Source organism: Oreochromis aureus, linkage group 5 (genome assembly GCF_013358895.1).
Source record: "Oreochromis aureus strain Israel breed Guangdong linkage group 5, ZZ_aureus, whole genome shotgun sequence".
NCBI lineage: Eukaryota > Metazoa > Chordata > Actinopteri > Cichliformes > Cichlidae > Oreochromis > Oreochromis aureus.
Window position 1 is genome coordinate 32,475,428 of NC_052946.1, and position 17,041 is coordinate 32,492,468.

Here is a 17,041-nt window from a genome sequence, read left to right on the forward strand (position 1 = left end):
ACCGCAGCCTGGGTCTCATATTCACAACCAATAATGCTTTCATTTGCTATGCACCACTTCACTCTCTCCTTTTAGCTCAGTCGACCTCAAACGCACAGTGCTGTATGTTAAATACATCTTCTTAGGTATTCTGTCAGAGAGTCATTTCACTGTTCAAATCTAGATTTTGATTATACAAATAACAACAGGTATATATTGTATGTTTATGCTGATTCAAAAATGTGACAGCACTGACATGGCGTTCTTTTAAAATTTAATGTATTTTGTTAATATTTAATGCTTCTATTCATATTTTATAACAACAGAATTTACGTTTCTAACCTGTCATTTCTCTTTCTGTGCACCTGAATATGTCCTGTATTTATTTATTTGAACTGAATTTTCTGAAATGCCATACCAGTATGTATGATCACTATTACCACGGTGGTGTCATAACATTATAAATTAGTCCACCATTACCAACTACTGGATTAACTATCATGAAATTCCTTCAGGGTTCTTCTTTACAGCCTATGTCATGGTCCAGTACAGTTTACAATCTAGTTTCTGTTTTTGGTTATAGTTTTAGTTGTATTTAAATCCCTGAGTTAGCTTCAAGGATTTGGACCCCTGGGTTGTTATCACACTGACTGATAATACCTCCTTTGCCACATGGAAAACCCTCTGGAGCAAATCATATGGTTTTAATACTACAAGCCATGATCAGTAGTTTAAAAGAAAAAGACAGTCATTATGTTATTAAAACTTTACACTACTACTTGCTCACTCTGACATAACCAGGCTTTTTTTATGATTTGCATAAAAACCCATGAGATGGGATAATGGGTAGAATGAACTTTTTAAACTCAGGCTTTCTGCTTGAGATCCATAAAAAGGCATGTTTGAAGAGTCATTTGAGTCTTCTTCTAGTAACATCCGTTACTTACATCATTGACAGTATGCTAATAACTTTTTCTGTTTTACTTGTCGTCACTAGAAATGCCTTGATCCTTTGCTCATCCCGAAGCTGCTGGTTTGTGGGTGGTTCTGAGCTCTAGATAGCTTAAGCTCTAGACATTTTTTTCTTTTTCATCCTCTTTAAAATTTTCCTTATTGAATTGGGTGAAGGCAATTTAAGTATCTGATTGTGTTTTTAACAACATTTTTGTGCTGTTGAACAAAGTTCACCAGGAGGAGGAGTTCCTGGTAAACTTTTTGTGTCCACCTCTGTGTACATGAGGAACCTACTGACATGTTAGCATGTGGCTGTGAGTCTACACGTGATTCTGGTCCCTGGATGGTTGTTTAGTGCATCTCAATAGTGGATATGTGTATAACCTTCACAATTTTTAAAGTCTGTTTCAAAAAGGGCTATAATATTACTGTACTCAGATCTGCCAAGATAAAAAGAGAGCCATCTTTGTGCACTGAGAACTCTGGCTTTAGGGTCAAAACATCTGACTAACCCTTTAATCTTGCTGGGTAGTACATGCCTCCAGATGGAACTCAAACTGTGGAACACATCAAGTAATTACAAACTATTGAGGAAGCAACTTTTCCACATTTTACATGTCATTTGGTAGTAGTCTAGTTTTTGCATGTCATTTTACAAAGTGTCATTTTATAGCATTGCATCTTGAATTAGGGGTGAGAGATAGGCCTAAATTGTTATTAACTATAAATAAAAGCTGTTAAATAACACTCTAGCAGCACAAATGCATTGTATTAAGACACAAAATGACTCAAGAAGAATAGTGGGCTGAACTTTTGATATCAGTCTTGTAACTGACAAATCAGCAGGCCACTGACACAAAAGAACACCTACACCTACAAGCACTCAAATGTTAACTATGATACTGTACATTTGAAAAAGTAGGGAACAGTGAAGCTTAATACTTGGTAAAATTCAACTGACTCACTAGAGAACATAGATTTTTATCTTTTGTTGCTTAAACCTCTGAGCACTAACTCTTTTGTTGTACCTCTCTTCCTCTGCTGAGCAAGTGTTACTAGCAGTAACTAATGGCAGGAAGGAAGTTGTTATTTCAAAAACTTAAACCTAAAAATCCAGGTGTAGACATTGTTGAGCAATTGGTATTGATTTTATCTTCGATCCGTGCTAGAGGGCATTATTTTTTTAAATTGTGGTTTAAATAAAGTGTTTTTAAGAGTGCAAAGACTGTAAAGTATGTCTGCTTTTATAGATGAATTTTTTGCAAGCGTTTAAGTGGTTAAGTATTTTAGTCATGGCTCTAGAGCCAAAACAAATCTACACATAGATAGTTTGGCAAATTGAGCATTGCATCATTTGAGAACAGCCACAGAGTCAAACTCAGCTGTAATTCCAACAGCCATGATGATCTTAGTGTCAGCCAGCATCAGCTTATGGCTCAGCTGATGCACTTCTATGCATCCAAGTGGCAAATTTCAAATACTACTGAAGCTGCTTTAGCCTGCCCACAGTTGTGGTGCAGCTGCATCCCGCTTTGTAGCCTACCTCCAACCCAGCTCCTCCTTTTGTGCTATGTCCGACTTAATCATTGTCAAATCTGTTTTCAAAGATGCCCGCACTGTTCTATGGTGTGGCCTTGCTGGTGCTCCTCCAACCTCTGGCTTTCTATCGACACATTGGATGGACCGTCCTTTGCTTTCAACATCCAGTCATGTGAAAAAAAAAACATCCAAAAAACCCAAAGTCTATAACAATACATAAAAGAGTCATCCAGATCTTATTAGACTTTAAATGAGGTAAATACAATCTCAGGTGCACAATAACACGACATATTACATCATGTTAATATTTAACAAAAATATACTAAAAATACAAACATTTTGCACCCCAAGATTCAATAGCCTGTACACCCACATCTTTTCTTTTGAAGCAATTCTGTTGTAGATTTGCTGATGTGCTGGGGATCATTCCCCTGTCTTATGACCCAATTTCAGCCAAGCTTTAGGTGCCTGACAGATGGCCGCACACTTGACTCTAGAGTTCATGGTCAATTTAATGACTGCAAGATGTTCAGGTCCTGTGCTGTATATCACCACTCCTCCACCACAATGGTTGACAGCTGGTATTAAATGTTTGCACTAATACATTCTGTTTAGTTTACACCAAACGCAGCACTGTTCGTTATGGCTTAATTTTTCCACTTTGGTCTTATCAGTCTAAAGGACATTGTTCCAGAAATCTTGTGGTTTTTCCAGGTGGAACTTTACAAACCTAAGGTGTGCTGCTATGTTCTTTTCAGAGAGAAGAATCTTTCTACTGGCAAGCACGCCACACATACTGTAATGAATTTTAACATTTGACATGCTAACTGAGTCCTGCAGAATCTGAGATTTACTTCTTGGGGTTTTTGTTATTTCTCTGTGTACTGCATGGCCTGACCTTGAGTGGATTTGCTGAAATTGTTTGGAAATGGCTCTATAATGTTTCTGAGACTGAGCAGGAGAAACGTTTGCTTCTCTAAGTTTCCGATTATTTTTTTTTATAATGTCTTGATACATAAAACCTTGAAAATGAAAGAGGTTGCACTTTTTGCCATGACTTTATGAATAAGCAACAAGGTCCCAGAAGTGAGCAATGGCATCAAAGGTACATTGCTGCAGATGGAAATAATCTTCCTCTGACTTTAGTGGCTGTGAGTGAAATAATCTTAGCTACGGTGAAACTAAAGGAATTCAACAATTAATCCATGACTCAGTGCAAAGAAAATTAAATAATTATGGTCAAGCAAGAACGCGTGAGTCAGTCACAAGTAAGGGAACTGACTAACTAGCTGTTTTCCAGAGTTTTCACATTTTATTTGGACTTCTGAACTGTCTCAACTTTGTTTTACATATTTTATTTCATCACGTTTTACTTGTGATATCTGAGACTATTATGGGTAGCAGGTAATTCAAAGAGAAACATCCTAAGAATAAGACTCATGTGTGATGTTATACAATAAAATAATGGAGCAGAATGTGACTTAAAATGGTTAATAAATAATGGGGGCTGGACTATAATGGTGATTGTCTGTGTATAACTAATGGAATGACAAAGTGGACAATGAGTACTCCGAGAAGATCCACATTTATCTTTCATCTCACGAGGGACTCTGGAACAACTTTGTGTGGACTTTGCTAAGAAGTAGGTCAAGTCTAGATAGAGGTGAACTTAATCCCTAAAGCTGTTAAAATCATGATTTATTGCAATCCATTCAAAGCCCTTCACTGCAGTAACACTGGATGACACTGTATGAAAATGTGATACATAGGGTAAAAAAGCATTCTACTTTTATAAGCAAACATTGGTGTCTGGTCACGGAGACGATGGGAGCTCATATTGTAATATATTGTCAGAGAGTCCAACATAAGAGGAAATATGGGCCCATTTTTAATATAGTTCAACCTTCCAGGCAGATAGTAGGGCAAGGGTCTTATAATATGACCACTCATATTTTTACAAATATTCTCTAATTTAAGAAACACCAGCTCTGATTATATTCAGAAAGATTTTCTCGCTACTAACAAGAATTAATAACCGAGATATTTGCTCTATTTCCACTGAGGCAGGTTGGCAACAAACTATAAAGATTATGAGCTACAAGGGAATGTTTATCTCTTTGAGTCTCACTTTTCTACCACAGGAACTGTAATTCCCCTGGATTGATTTGGTTGTTAAATGTTCTATTGAGATTAATATTAGATCCACAGCCTGTTTTTCCTATAAATACAACTATGCTTAAAATGACTTTGTGCTATCACTCTTCAAGCCAAAACACCCTTTTACAAATTTGATACATGTTGATCTTTTAAAGTAGAATATTTTACACACTAAAATCTGCAGTACCATCATCTTTTACCATTAGAGGACTTCAGAAACAAGCACCTAATATTAGTAAATTACTGCCTTGTATGTTCTTACAAAAAACTTTTTACTCGAGGCCTGTTTATTTACTAACTCAGCAGTTACAGAGCAGCATTAGTCTAATAACTTTAATTTCAATAATCCACTTAAATAACCCGGCTCTGCTAAATATTCCAGTGTGTTCAGCAAAGAGTTTTAAACTCATGTGTAGCAGATTTTCAGTACTTTATAACTTACACCAGCTGCCTGGCTCCAGCCGAAGACGACACCATAAGGGTGAACGAAAATGGTAAAAACCTGGAATATAATGAGATGCAACTCTCTGTAAAGTTTTATAACACTAAGCAGGGCTGCAGATTCAGGTGACAATTACCTTTATTGCCCCTATACCCGTATGACTGACTCTTTTCACACCATCACACATTATTGTTACATCTCCATTTCATAATTTTAAAAAAGTACATACAAGTGTATGAGTGTGCTATTTTAGCTTTTTGAGTTATGTGTGAGAGAATACTAGCAAAGCAAATAAAACCATATTCACAGTTACACATATTTCAGGGGAAACCTATTTTCTTTGAAAAGCCTCTGAGCATGTCACATGTAGACTGTCATTAAGTTAGTATTTTGAAGAGAGAATAGCTATGAGGATGCACTTGCTCATACAAATGACATTAAATTCAGCACTGGACTTACTCAGGTCAGTAGTATCAAACTTTCTAAGATTAAAACAGTCAGATGTATGGGTATCAAGATAGACAATTGTCGGGTGGCCAGATTTCTCAAATTATACTCATTAATGTCATGTGATAGTAATTGCAATTTCATGACCTCCTCTTAAGGGCACAGCTACATATCTAAATGGACCAAATGGACCACACACTAAACAAAAGTGAAGCTTTAACTTTTTCATCTTCTACATTAATATTTTTAATGCAAATTTCAAACTTAGGTTCATATAGTTGTTGGGAATAACAACTGATACAGTATTTTTTTCCCAGTGAAAACTATAAATACTGTGACACTACTGCTTTTTGACTCAAGGCAAAAAATTTAAATTCACCACTGGGCCTCCAAAGTCTCCAAATGCCAAATGTATGTTCAACAGTCTGTGACAAATGCTATTAGTCACAATGTCCCTCTGATATAGAGGGTATGATATAGGGCCTCATCAAGCCTTATCCAACTTAATCGCTCTGAGTTTTAAGTCTTGATGAGTGCACAAAGTGCCTCTTTCTCTCTTACTTCATTTGTCGCCTTAAGGCTTTACTCTGTGCGCTCACAATCTTGGCAACAAAAAATATTAAAATAAAATATACAAATGTCTTTTTCCCCATGTTTTTTACTTGGGAAGATATTGTAAACTGAACAAAATAAGGTTGTTAAAGAAAACATCTGAAACGTAATAAATAAAAAGTCAGTTCAAAGTATTAGAACAAGGAGGTGATTTTTGTAATTTGCCTCCATGCATCATTTTAAAAGAGTCTAAACTTTCAGCTTTAATTCAAGAGGTTAAAAAACAAATGAACATAATTCTAAACATACTTTTTTTTGTAGGATGCATTTCTATTTTATGTTGATAATGCCTTCAACTGCTGAATATTTGTGATTCTTTTTACTTTCAGTTTTGTCTTCAGTAAGTGGAAGTCACACTCTACTACTGTTCTATTTAAGATCATTCAATTTCAAATTCTAAGATGCTCTTGTTTTGTTTTCAGGGCATGCTCTGGGTCATTATGCATCTGTACTGTGGAACAACGTCAAATCAACATTGTGGCATTTGACTAGATCTGACCAGACAGTATAGCTCTATACACTTCAAATTTCATCCTGCTGCTTCTATCAGCAGTCACAGCATCATACAGCAATGACCCAGTTATATTGGCCATGCCATAACATTGCCTTTACCATTTTTGACAAATGACATTGTGTGCTTTGGATTATGAGCCTTCCTTTACTTCAAATTCTTAATTTCCCACTATTTGGGTAGAAATCAATCTTGGTTTCATCCATTTAAATAATCTTGCTCCTGTTTAGGAGACAGTTGACATTTTTTGAATGTAAGCCAAAACACACAGAATTGAAGATCATGATTAGATCCCACCTTGTGCTCTGATTATGGGTACAGATTTGCTGGGTACATCTTTGGGCCGGAGGTGCCAAATTCCATCAATCCCACAAAATGGTTGAAAGAACAGTTGTTAGTCTGCAAAAGTGTTTTGCCAACGTGTTCTCCCTACCAGGTTGCACCAGTCTCATACAACATAATACTGAAACTTGCCTGGGTGTGACGGTTCTGTCATGACCCATAGGTTACCAGAACAGAAGTTCTGTTGGAACCGAAAGCAATGCTGGAAACGGGGGTGATATCTCATAGTGTCTGCTATAGCTTATACCCAACTATTCATGTCATTAAAAATGTTAAGTGAATGAAGTGTCATGATTTTATGCTTATCCCATGCCCCTGATCAAAAAGCTACAGGAAGTTAACCAAGGGCTCCTGGAAGAGTTCCTTCTCCTCGGAGTCTAGGGAAGTTGGTATATCCCACTCTATTCAATATACCAACTTGTTACACTTACTTTCAGTTTTTTAATGCTTTTTAGGTACCTCATGGACAGGGTGCAGCGCGTTATGCTGCTACCTGTGTGGATAATGTCATCATCTACTGCTCACCTGGCATGTGCAGCAGGTGGCCATGGTATGGGAGTCTGGGCTTATCACTAACCTGAAGAAGTATGCGGATGGATGGAGAGAGGTACAGTATCTGGGGTACCACATGGGCAGTCAACAGGTGGTCTCTCAGGCAGATGAAACTCACTTTGCTCTCATCCAAATCTGTTCCAGAGGCCAGATCAATGCCAGGTGGAATTTGAGAGCGAAACAAGCTCCGCTCAGCGCTCCTTGCTTCTCTCCTCTTTGTCTCGCAGACTCATGCTTCAAACACAGGGCTCAGGGCCATTTTGTTCCAGCATGGATATCAGCCAGAAATTGTCAGAGTATGGAATCAGGCTACAGTACTGTCAAGAAAGAGTGTCCTATGATACCGTACACTATTACTGCCTGGGACACTCACTGGGGGCTGGGGGTTCTGGTTCAGCTGCAGGAGGAGACACGGGGCAGAGAGATTCAGGGAACAGTGCCAGGTGAGGTGATTGGGACACCTGTTGTGCATGTGCCAGTTATCCTCTCCCTTTTTTATGAATTAGGTACAGGCCTCTTCAAAGACACACACACACTAACCTGGGAAGACAGCCAATGGGCTGTGGAATGGAAGAGAGCGCTTCACCCTTAAAGAGTGCTCTTCATTTAACTAGATGTAGCCAAGAGTTTTTTCTTGACCTACTTCAGTTGTAGAAGTCATTTTAAGAATCTAACAAACTGATGATGTGGTCACTTCATCAACAGCTCCTTGGACTGAATACTGAGAGTTTCCATGAACAGGTGCCAAATGCAAATTCAGCTATTGGACTTCAGTAATAAATTCAATTCATTGTCCAGTTGCTTTTGAGCCAGTGGCTGTGATTCCTAAATGGTTGATGCAACATTTTACCTCTTGAATTAAAGCTGAAACTGTAGACTTCAATCACATCTCGATTGTGTAATTTAAAATCTATTGTGGAGGTGTACAAAGGAAAACCTGTTGAAATTGTATATTTCAATACTTGACCTGACTGTATAATACACCAATCAAAATGCAAACACAAACAGGGAGCTGATTTAGCTACAGGCTGAGGCGCTGAGTCAAACTCAGAAATCTGGTGGGCACATTCACAGTACACTAAATACTTCTTTCATCAACAACTTAACCACACCAGTCCTCAGTGATAGTCAATTAGGTGTGAGAAATAACAGGGTGCAGTCTGGTTTCTGTACTATGTGGAGCCAAATACAATGCTCATAAAAGTGACATATTTCAGCCTCCTAATTATTAACCACCATCTGCATGGTGTCTGAGGGATTTGGATGATTTGTTTGGGGAATCCTAAACAATGAACCCTGACAAACAAACTGGCACAAGGAAAGCTAATACCATATTTCAGATAGGTTTTATGCTTGAAATATTGATAACTGCACTAATAAGACATTGCGCTGAACATTTCTGTTATTGCTCTCCATCTGTAAAAGTGATATGACATTTTTAATAGGTAACAGGAGGCTGGTTTACAATGTTAACCACTTAAGCTTAGTGCATTTATGTTTTAATATTTACTGTTCAGCACAAAACATAACGAAATCTGCTGGAGCCACTTGGCTAGCCTGGGAGTCACTGCACCTATTGCTCTGATTACCACTGCATGGTAGCATTCCAACAGAGCCCTGTTTTAATCTCTTGCCCACCGATGCCATCTTTTTCCAGTAGTCCACTTCTCATCATGTCCTGGTTCCTCAACACCTGACGTGGACCTTGTTAATCCGGGTGACGTCTGAGCCGATATGGCTTCATACTTATGTCTCTTGCTCATGTGAGAGGTAGGCTTGATTAGCACGGGGGGGCTAGGCTAGAACCCCTACTGGATATAGAAGCCCCGGTCAGGAATCGAACCTACAACTACGGCGTGCAGTCTGACCACGAATATATTGAATGAATGTCTAAATATATTGAATAAATTGAATGTGTTGGCACCAGATGTGTAATATTATAGCATCTGATGTCGGTAGACAGGGAAGCTGCATTCCTAAGTAATGAAGACATGATTCTATGGAAAATGCTTGCACTGTCCAAAGTAATGCTAGTAATAGCGTTCAGGGCAACGATAATCAGCCTTTCAAAAATTTCTGATACAAATTCTTAAGCAGTGCAAAAGACAAAGGACTGTTGAGAGCACTCAAGGAAACAAGTCTTGGAAGTTGCTCTGCATACGTGTAAGACTTTAGGCAGAGTAGATAATCACTAACGATCACTCCACTCAGTCTTATAAGGTGTGACAACTGACACGTGTTTTCCTGGACACTCTCTGTCTGGTTTCAGTCTGAAAATTGCACTGCCAATAGATATTACCTCCTATAGACTTGCTTAAGAGGTAGTACAGGGAATACGTGTTGAGAACCTCAGAACAGATAGTGCTGTTTTCCACTTCTGTTTTCCTTGAGTTCTTATTTTGTGCCCTCCTGTCTCTTTTGCCTCCACAACATACTCTTAATCCACTGGGTTCTGACATGCGTGACCTGCTGACTGATACAGTAATTGAAGGACAGTTGATAAACTGTGTGTCTGGCTGCTACTACAACATGTATGCTTAGTGCTGATAGGAGAAAAGATTAAACCACAACTGGGTAAGAGTCTATACTCTGTCACTTTTCAATTAAAGGTTTTAGAGTACAGATAAATATCTGTGTTTAGACATATTCTACCTGTAAACAGATTAGTGAGTCAGTGCGCTGTGGCTGGATATTTTAACCTCCCATCATAACTGAAAAATGACTATGTTTTCAATAGTTGTAAGGATTAATGGCACATTATCTGACAACTACAATAAGCAGCACTTTTGCTTTTACAAGAACAACCTACAACTTTCATTAGATAATTTAACCTCTTTTCATTGCTTAAAACTCTTCAGAATTGCTTAAGAGGAATAGAATATACATTTATCATGGAATCGGTTTCATGGAACTATATACTTAAGTAAACAGGCTTTAAACAGAAGCAGGCAAGGGCTACAACACTTCAAAATGTCCTAAAACCTCAATGATTCTTGTGAGTTAGTTTACAAAGAACATTTCGTTTGCGAAAATGTATGACCTACTCATATTATCTGACAAAAGACTCTGAGTGACGCTTAAAAGATACTGTTGTTTTCCAGACTGCAGATGCTTGGGTAAAGAAATTCACTGCTCAGTCTGTTAGGTCTCTGGCGAGGTTTCCTGCTGCTTTTATTTTAGTATAATCAAGAGTCCTTGAAGCTGACAAACTGCTTTTATCCTGCTCTAATGACAGAAGACACTGACAAGGAACAAACATCACAAGAGGAAGGTGTACCTTCGTTTTACATGTACAGTGAAATGAATGAACCTCATCAGATGGACTCATGACTCATAATCCGCAGACATAGGTGGGTGATTCGAATGAGTAATACTGTCCCTTTCCTTACAAATTACTGTCAAATTGCCCTTCACGAAGGCACTGAAATTCGTATTCAGCAGGAAGGATGAAGTACACAGGTAGCTGTGGTGGTTGGATCCCTAGGGAGAAGTATTTTCTCTGTGCTGTTAAAAAAATAAAACACCTACCTTGTTGAAAAACAACACATGCCCCTCTGATTAGTATCACTGTGGTGGCAATTAGTAGTGCAGAGTTTTACAAGTTTATTGTTAAGCAGGGGTGCTAAATAAAACACAGTGTTGGCAAGGCTTTTGATCAAATAATGATGCCAACTGAATCAGCAAAATAAAAAATAAAAAAAGAATTCATACCTTATTACATCTCGCTGATGAATATTAACCTGTGTCTTTTGGTAAGTTTTTGACATCCTCATATTTGTGGCTCCAATATTGTATTTGCGACAAACATGATAACTTCATGCAGTCATGCTGGTATTTTTTATTTTCTCCTAGTCAATATTTCAGAAGTATACATGCACTATGTGTTTCTGGAAATAATAATTAAAAACCAACTGATGCATTGTATCTATAGACTAGAAAAGTATTATCAGGCAAAAAAGTATTATTATCAACACTAAATAGTCTTTTTACATGGAAAGAGTTTCCGTTACATGATATTTGAGGTCTTATTGTTAGCAGGTTGGCGTGTTTTGATCTTTTTAAATTATATCTTTTAAAATCTAAAAGTATTTTCTCAGCTTCATTCACTCTACAAGAGTTTTTGCTTGTTTTGTGAAGCAATGATTTCTTGAAAAATAGTCCAAAATGCCACAGGATCATAAAACAAGTAGCCAGAAATCCATCCAGAAATTCGCAGAAAGTCTGCAAAAACAGAGAGATGACAGAGAACTGATAAATAAACTGCACAAATTTGAAATTAATCTTTGATTTAAAAGTATCACTTCCAGTTTTATTTTTATATTTTATAATAATGTGTTCTCAGCTCAGAGTGTCAAATACACACATTGTTTCAGATACTGCTGGCATTGCAGAAATATGTACAAGGTGTCATTTGGCTTGGATGCCTTCATGCACCAGCTGCAGCAGTATTGTACACCACAGAGGAAAAGTCTGCATTAGGACGCTGGAGAGGTGTCATTAATGGTTCTCAGATAGGAGAACACAGTTGGTATCCTGTTTGGTCGTTAAGTCACGGCACCCAAATTAATTGATTAGGTTTAGGCAGTAAAAATAACTTCTATGGGTTTATGAGGAGATCTTCTATTAACAAAAAGATGAAATGTGGAATGAGGTGGAATTATGATTACGTCTATACAGTATGTTGGTACATGAGATGTCAAGGGATCCTTAAAAAGTGTTCATATCTGATGAGTTGGAAATGAGAGCCATCAAACTATTGTCATAACTGGTGTGTTATGTTGTTGAGTGTACTACTTGCCTGGCTCTAAATTAAAAAATGAAAGGGTTCTTTTTATGAAGTGGTGGACATTTCTTTTCTATTTCTGTGTGACATCTTTTCACACAACTTCTAAAACTAGAATAAATATAGAGAAAAACAGTAGAAAAAAAATGTATAAAAAGAACCCAAATAAATAGAACCCTAATAATATCTTATGAGATTAAATGTTATATTCTTTGGATCTGATGCACAAAGTATTTGCCCCCTTCCTGATTTTTTTTTTTAAGCATCACAGTGGCAGACATAAAAGAAAAGGTCTACAGCAGGGGTCCCCAATCTCAGTCCACGAGGGCCGGTGTCCCTGCAGGTTTTAGATCTCACCCTGGGTCAACACACCTGAATCACATGATTAGCTCATTACCAGGCCTCTGGAGAACTTCAAGACATGTTGAGGAGGTAATTTATCCATTTAAATCAGCTGTGATGGATCAAGGACACATCTAAAACCTGAGGGACACCGCCCTCGTGGCTGCTAATGAAAAGTTAGACAGCAGCGGGGCCCGGCATGATTCACGCCTGGCGGCACAAATGAACCAGCTGCTAATGGATGAGAGACACCCAAAATGGCTAACTGCGTGTCAGACAGTCCTGATCCCCAAGGATCCCCAGAAGAGACAGGTGCCATAAACTGCCAGCCAATAACCTGCCTCAGTACCACATGGAAGCTCCTGTCAGGCATCATAGCAGCTAAGACGAACAGGTATATGGCTCAATACATGAGCGTGGTACATAAAGGCCTTGGCAGGCACACCAGAGGGGCGAAACACCATCTACTGGTAGATAAAGCAGTTGCCAGAGACTAGAAGACCAAGCTTACCAACCTGTGCACCACCTGGATTGAAAGCCTGTGACTCAATGCCCCACATATGGATCGTGGAATGCCTACAATTCTACAAGATCAACAGGACCATAACAGCCTTCATCAGGAATTTGATGGGGATGTGGCAAACAACACTAGAGGCCAACTTCAAGTCAGTCGCACAAGTCCCCCTCAGTGAGATTACTAACAAGATGGATACCAACTACGGAACAGAGAAAAGTCAGCCAAATCCTCTAAATAGATGACATTAAGCTGCATGCCAGGAGTGAACGAGACATAAATTCACTGGTTCACATCACTAGGATATGCAACAACAACAACATCAGAATGTCATTCTGACTGGAGAAGTTAGTTATTTAATTCATTATTTTATTTTATTTTATTTGGCTTTTACTTATACCTTATGTACTTTTATATAGTTCCTATGTACAGCACTTTGTGTCAGCTGTGGTTGTTATAAAGTGCTTTATAAATAAAGGTGATGATGATGAAGTGTAGTTCAATGGTAACAAAGAGAGGGAATTTATTCAGAACTGAGGGCATTATACTACTACAAGGGAATATTGCAGCTACAAATACCTTGGAATCACACAGGCAGATTGGAACCACGAAGAAGCCGTTAGGAAAGCCGCAACCACCAAATACCTGCAGAAGGTCAGGCAAGTCCTAAAGATCCATGCAATCAACATCTACGTCCTGCCAGTGATCAGATACCTGCTGGGATAATAAGCTGACCAAAGAAAGAGACAGAGGAGCCATGGACATCAACACAAGGAAACTCCTTACAAAGGAGAGATGCAAGGAAGATGGCTACAACTGACCATGTGCTTAGTGAATACCTCAGGTAGCAAACAACCTGAGAAATAAGAGGAGCAAGGAGAAGAACCATCATGGCTAGATAAAGCTGGATTGAAGGACAGCACAGAGGCACTAATCATGGCAGTCCAAGAAACAGATACTGTGCAGACCCAAGCATGAAGGATAAAGACTACCTCGCAGGGCAAGTGGGGAGCTTTATTTTAGATGTACACATTTACCCATTTGGCATGACTTTAAACAAGCTGTTCATGCTGGAAAACCCTCCAGTGTGACTGAACTAAGACAAAACTGCAAAGAACAGTCGGCCAACACCCCTCCAGAGCGATGCGAAAGACTCATTGGCAACTATTGCAAATCCTTGATTGCAATTTTTTGCTATCACAGCAGTGGGCAGTGGACATTTATAGACAGATAATCGGAAAAAAAAAATCTAAACTTCATAACACAATGTTTTGGAAGTGAATTGTTGTTGTTGGTACCATCTTGGAGTTTGGACTCCACCACTTTACAGGCACCAGTGTTTATACAAATTAACCCTTTAAAGCCTGAACCACGAAAAAAAATGCCAGAAAAAAAACCAAACAAATTAATGTTTTTATATATATATATATATATATATATATATATATATATATATATATATATATATATATATATATATATATATTCAGTTTGCATATTTGCTACATCCAGCTCTTTCTTTGTAATGTATTGCTTATTTAGATTTTTCAGGGGGAACAAACATAAAGATATTATGATGTAAAAGTCTCAAAAGCTAAAGAAAACCCCTCATATATCAAATATGATACACTAGGCATTAAAATAGAATAACATGAATAGAATAGAATAAAATAAACAAAACAGAACTTTTTGGTTTAAATACAAGTGTTACATTTGGAGAAAGGAAGAATACTCAATTATATCAGTAATAAACAAAAAAAATGAAAAAAAAAAAAAAACCCAAAACAGTATAGATATCTCAAGAAATAGTGAGTCATGCAAAAGAGCAATAACCCTCAGGTTTCACATTGTTCTGCCAACAAATGCTTGAGGAAGAATAAAGAAAATGTTTCACACAATCAAGTCTGAGTCAAAGTCCTGACCTAAACCCAGTAAGTTGGTGGACAGCATGAAAGCGGTTCATCTGAGGTTAGTTACTGGAAACAGTAACCTGCAGTTACTGCTGCACCAGTGGATCACATCAATGACTCACTCTAACATTTCCATTTAATTTGCTTCTCATTCATTTGTAACTAGATTCTCTTTTTCTACTTTAAGGACCTATAAAAATGGATGATGTTTTATTTTATTCATATCCAGGAGAATAGAAAGGGTTTACTATTCCCCATAAATGAAGTAATACTCATGTTTAGAAGGATTAAGACCGTAGGGGATCTCTTAAACATGTTTATTGGCAATTCTTGTAGATTTAAAATTAGCAAGTAATAAGCTAATGAATGGATGAAGTTGGATGGATGAAGGGTCCTGGTTTAAATACTTTAAATAGAACTTCAGGTTTAATATTGACTAACAAACCTACTGAAAGGTGTCAATAAATGGTTCTCTGAAATTTTACAAACTCGCATAACTCTTGTGAAGAGTTCCATAGTCTGGCTTTACGATACATTTGCTGTAGTTAAACAAAATGAAAGGGAAACTGCATGTACAGCACACTGGTAACATGACTCTAGCATGGTGATAACAGGTAATGGAGAAGAAATGTGAGTGATGATGAAAGGGCTGGCACAGGAGAGGTTTTAGCCTCTTGATTTCTATGTACACTAAGATATCTATGTTAGCAGTACAGCCAATGTCATTGTTGAGTAATGAGTCACAGTCAGTTCCTTGAGGGAGAATCATCCACTGGAATCCTGGATTTAGGGGAGTTTCTTTATTAATGTTATACTTTTGCTCCTTTTCTTTTTTGCTGGAGATGCTTTAAAAAAATTGAAGTGCTGCCGCTCATACAGTGACAAGTGAAAAGCCTGGGGAGATGACTTTTTCAGTGTATTCTACAATAACATAATATTGTGGTTCCTTACCCCCTGACCTTGAGGCTACACTTGTCATTTACACCTACTTGCACTGAACAGATGTGGAGATGCAATATAACATCTAAAACGCATGTAAAAGTTTAGCTGATCATACTCTTCACACATCTTTTTTTTCAATTTAGTGACCTATTGCTATTTTTATTGGGTTTTTTTGTTTTATTTTTTTTCCTATTTAGTTACAGTGAGGGAGGTCTGAAGCTGGATCAGCCAGACTGGAGGATAAATGGCTATTATGATGGAAGGTGAAATACAGCACAATCAGACTTGTTTTTTTTTCCTTCTTATTGGCTGTTTCCACAGCCAGAAAAAGCCCAGACAGCAGAAAGAAATAACTGAGCAATTCTACTCCACATAAAAAAAATACAACTATGTCTGTGGCTTTACCTTCCTGTCTAATTTCTTCCGCAAACAGTTTTTATTCTCCTAAGCAGCCGATCCATCATACTTTAGAAAAAAGCCAACTTCCTTTGCCAATGTCCAGTTTGGTCAAAACTGAATTTGGAAATAGTAACTGGTAAAAATGTTTTTGTAACCAACTGTATGGTTATTTCAGACTAACAGCAAGCTGACTAAGCTGTGATACAAATCCATAACCAGCAAGCATGATTTACATGCCTGATCTGCTCAACAAAAGTTAACCTGTTTTTACATTCAGACTCCAACTGCCTGTGTCTTCACCTGATCCATAGGAAGAAGCAGAGATGGGTAAGTATCTCACAGGAATATTACTATGAGGCTTATGAGGTAGCTCATTGGCAGATAGATGGCATTCTGTAAAGCCAGAGATGGGGACCTTAAGATATTAGCCTAAATGATGACCACTATTTCACCTAGCAAAGGATAAGGCTGTTGAGCGCCAAATAATGGCCACAACAGAGAAAAAGAAATTACTTTAGAAGGAAACATCATACTAGTAGAGGCCCAATTTCAGTAGCAGCATACTTAAAGAATGATAGATACAGAATGTGCCCAGATATAATGAAATTGAAAAGTA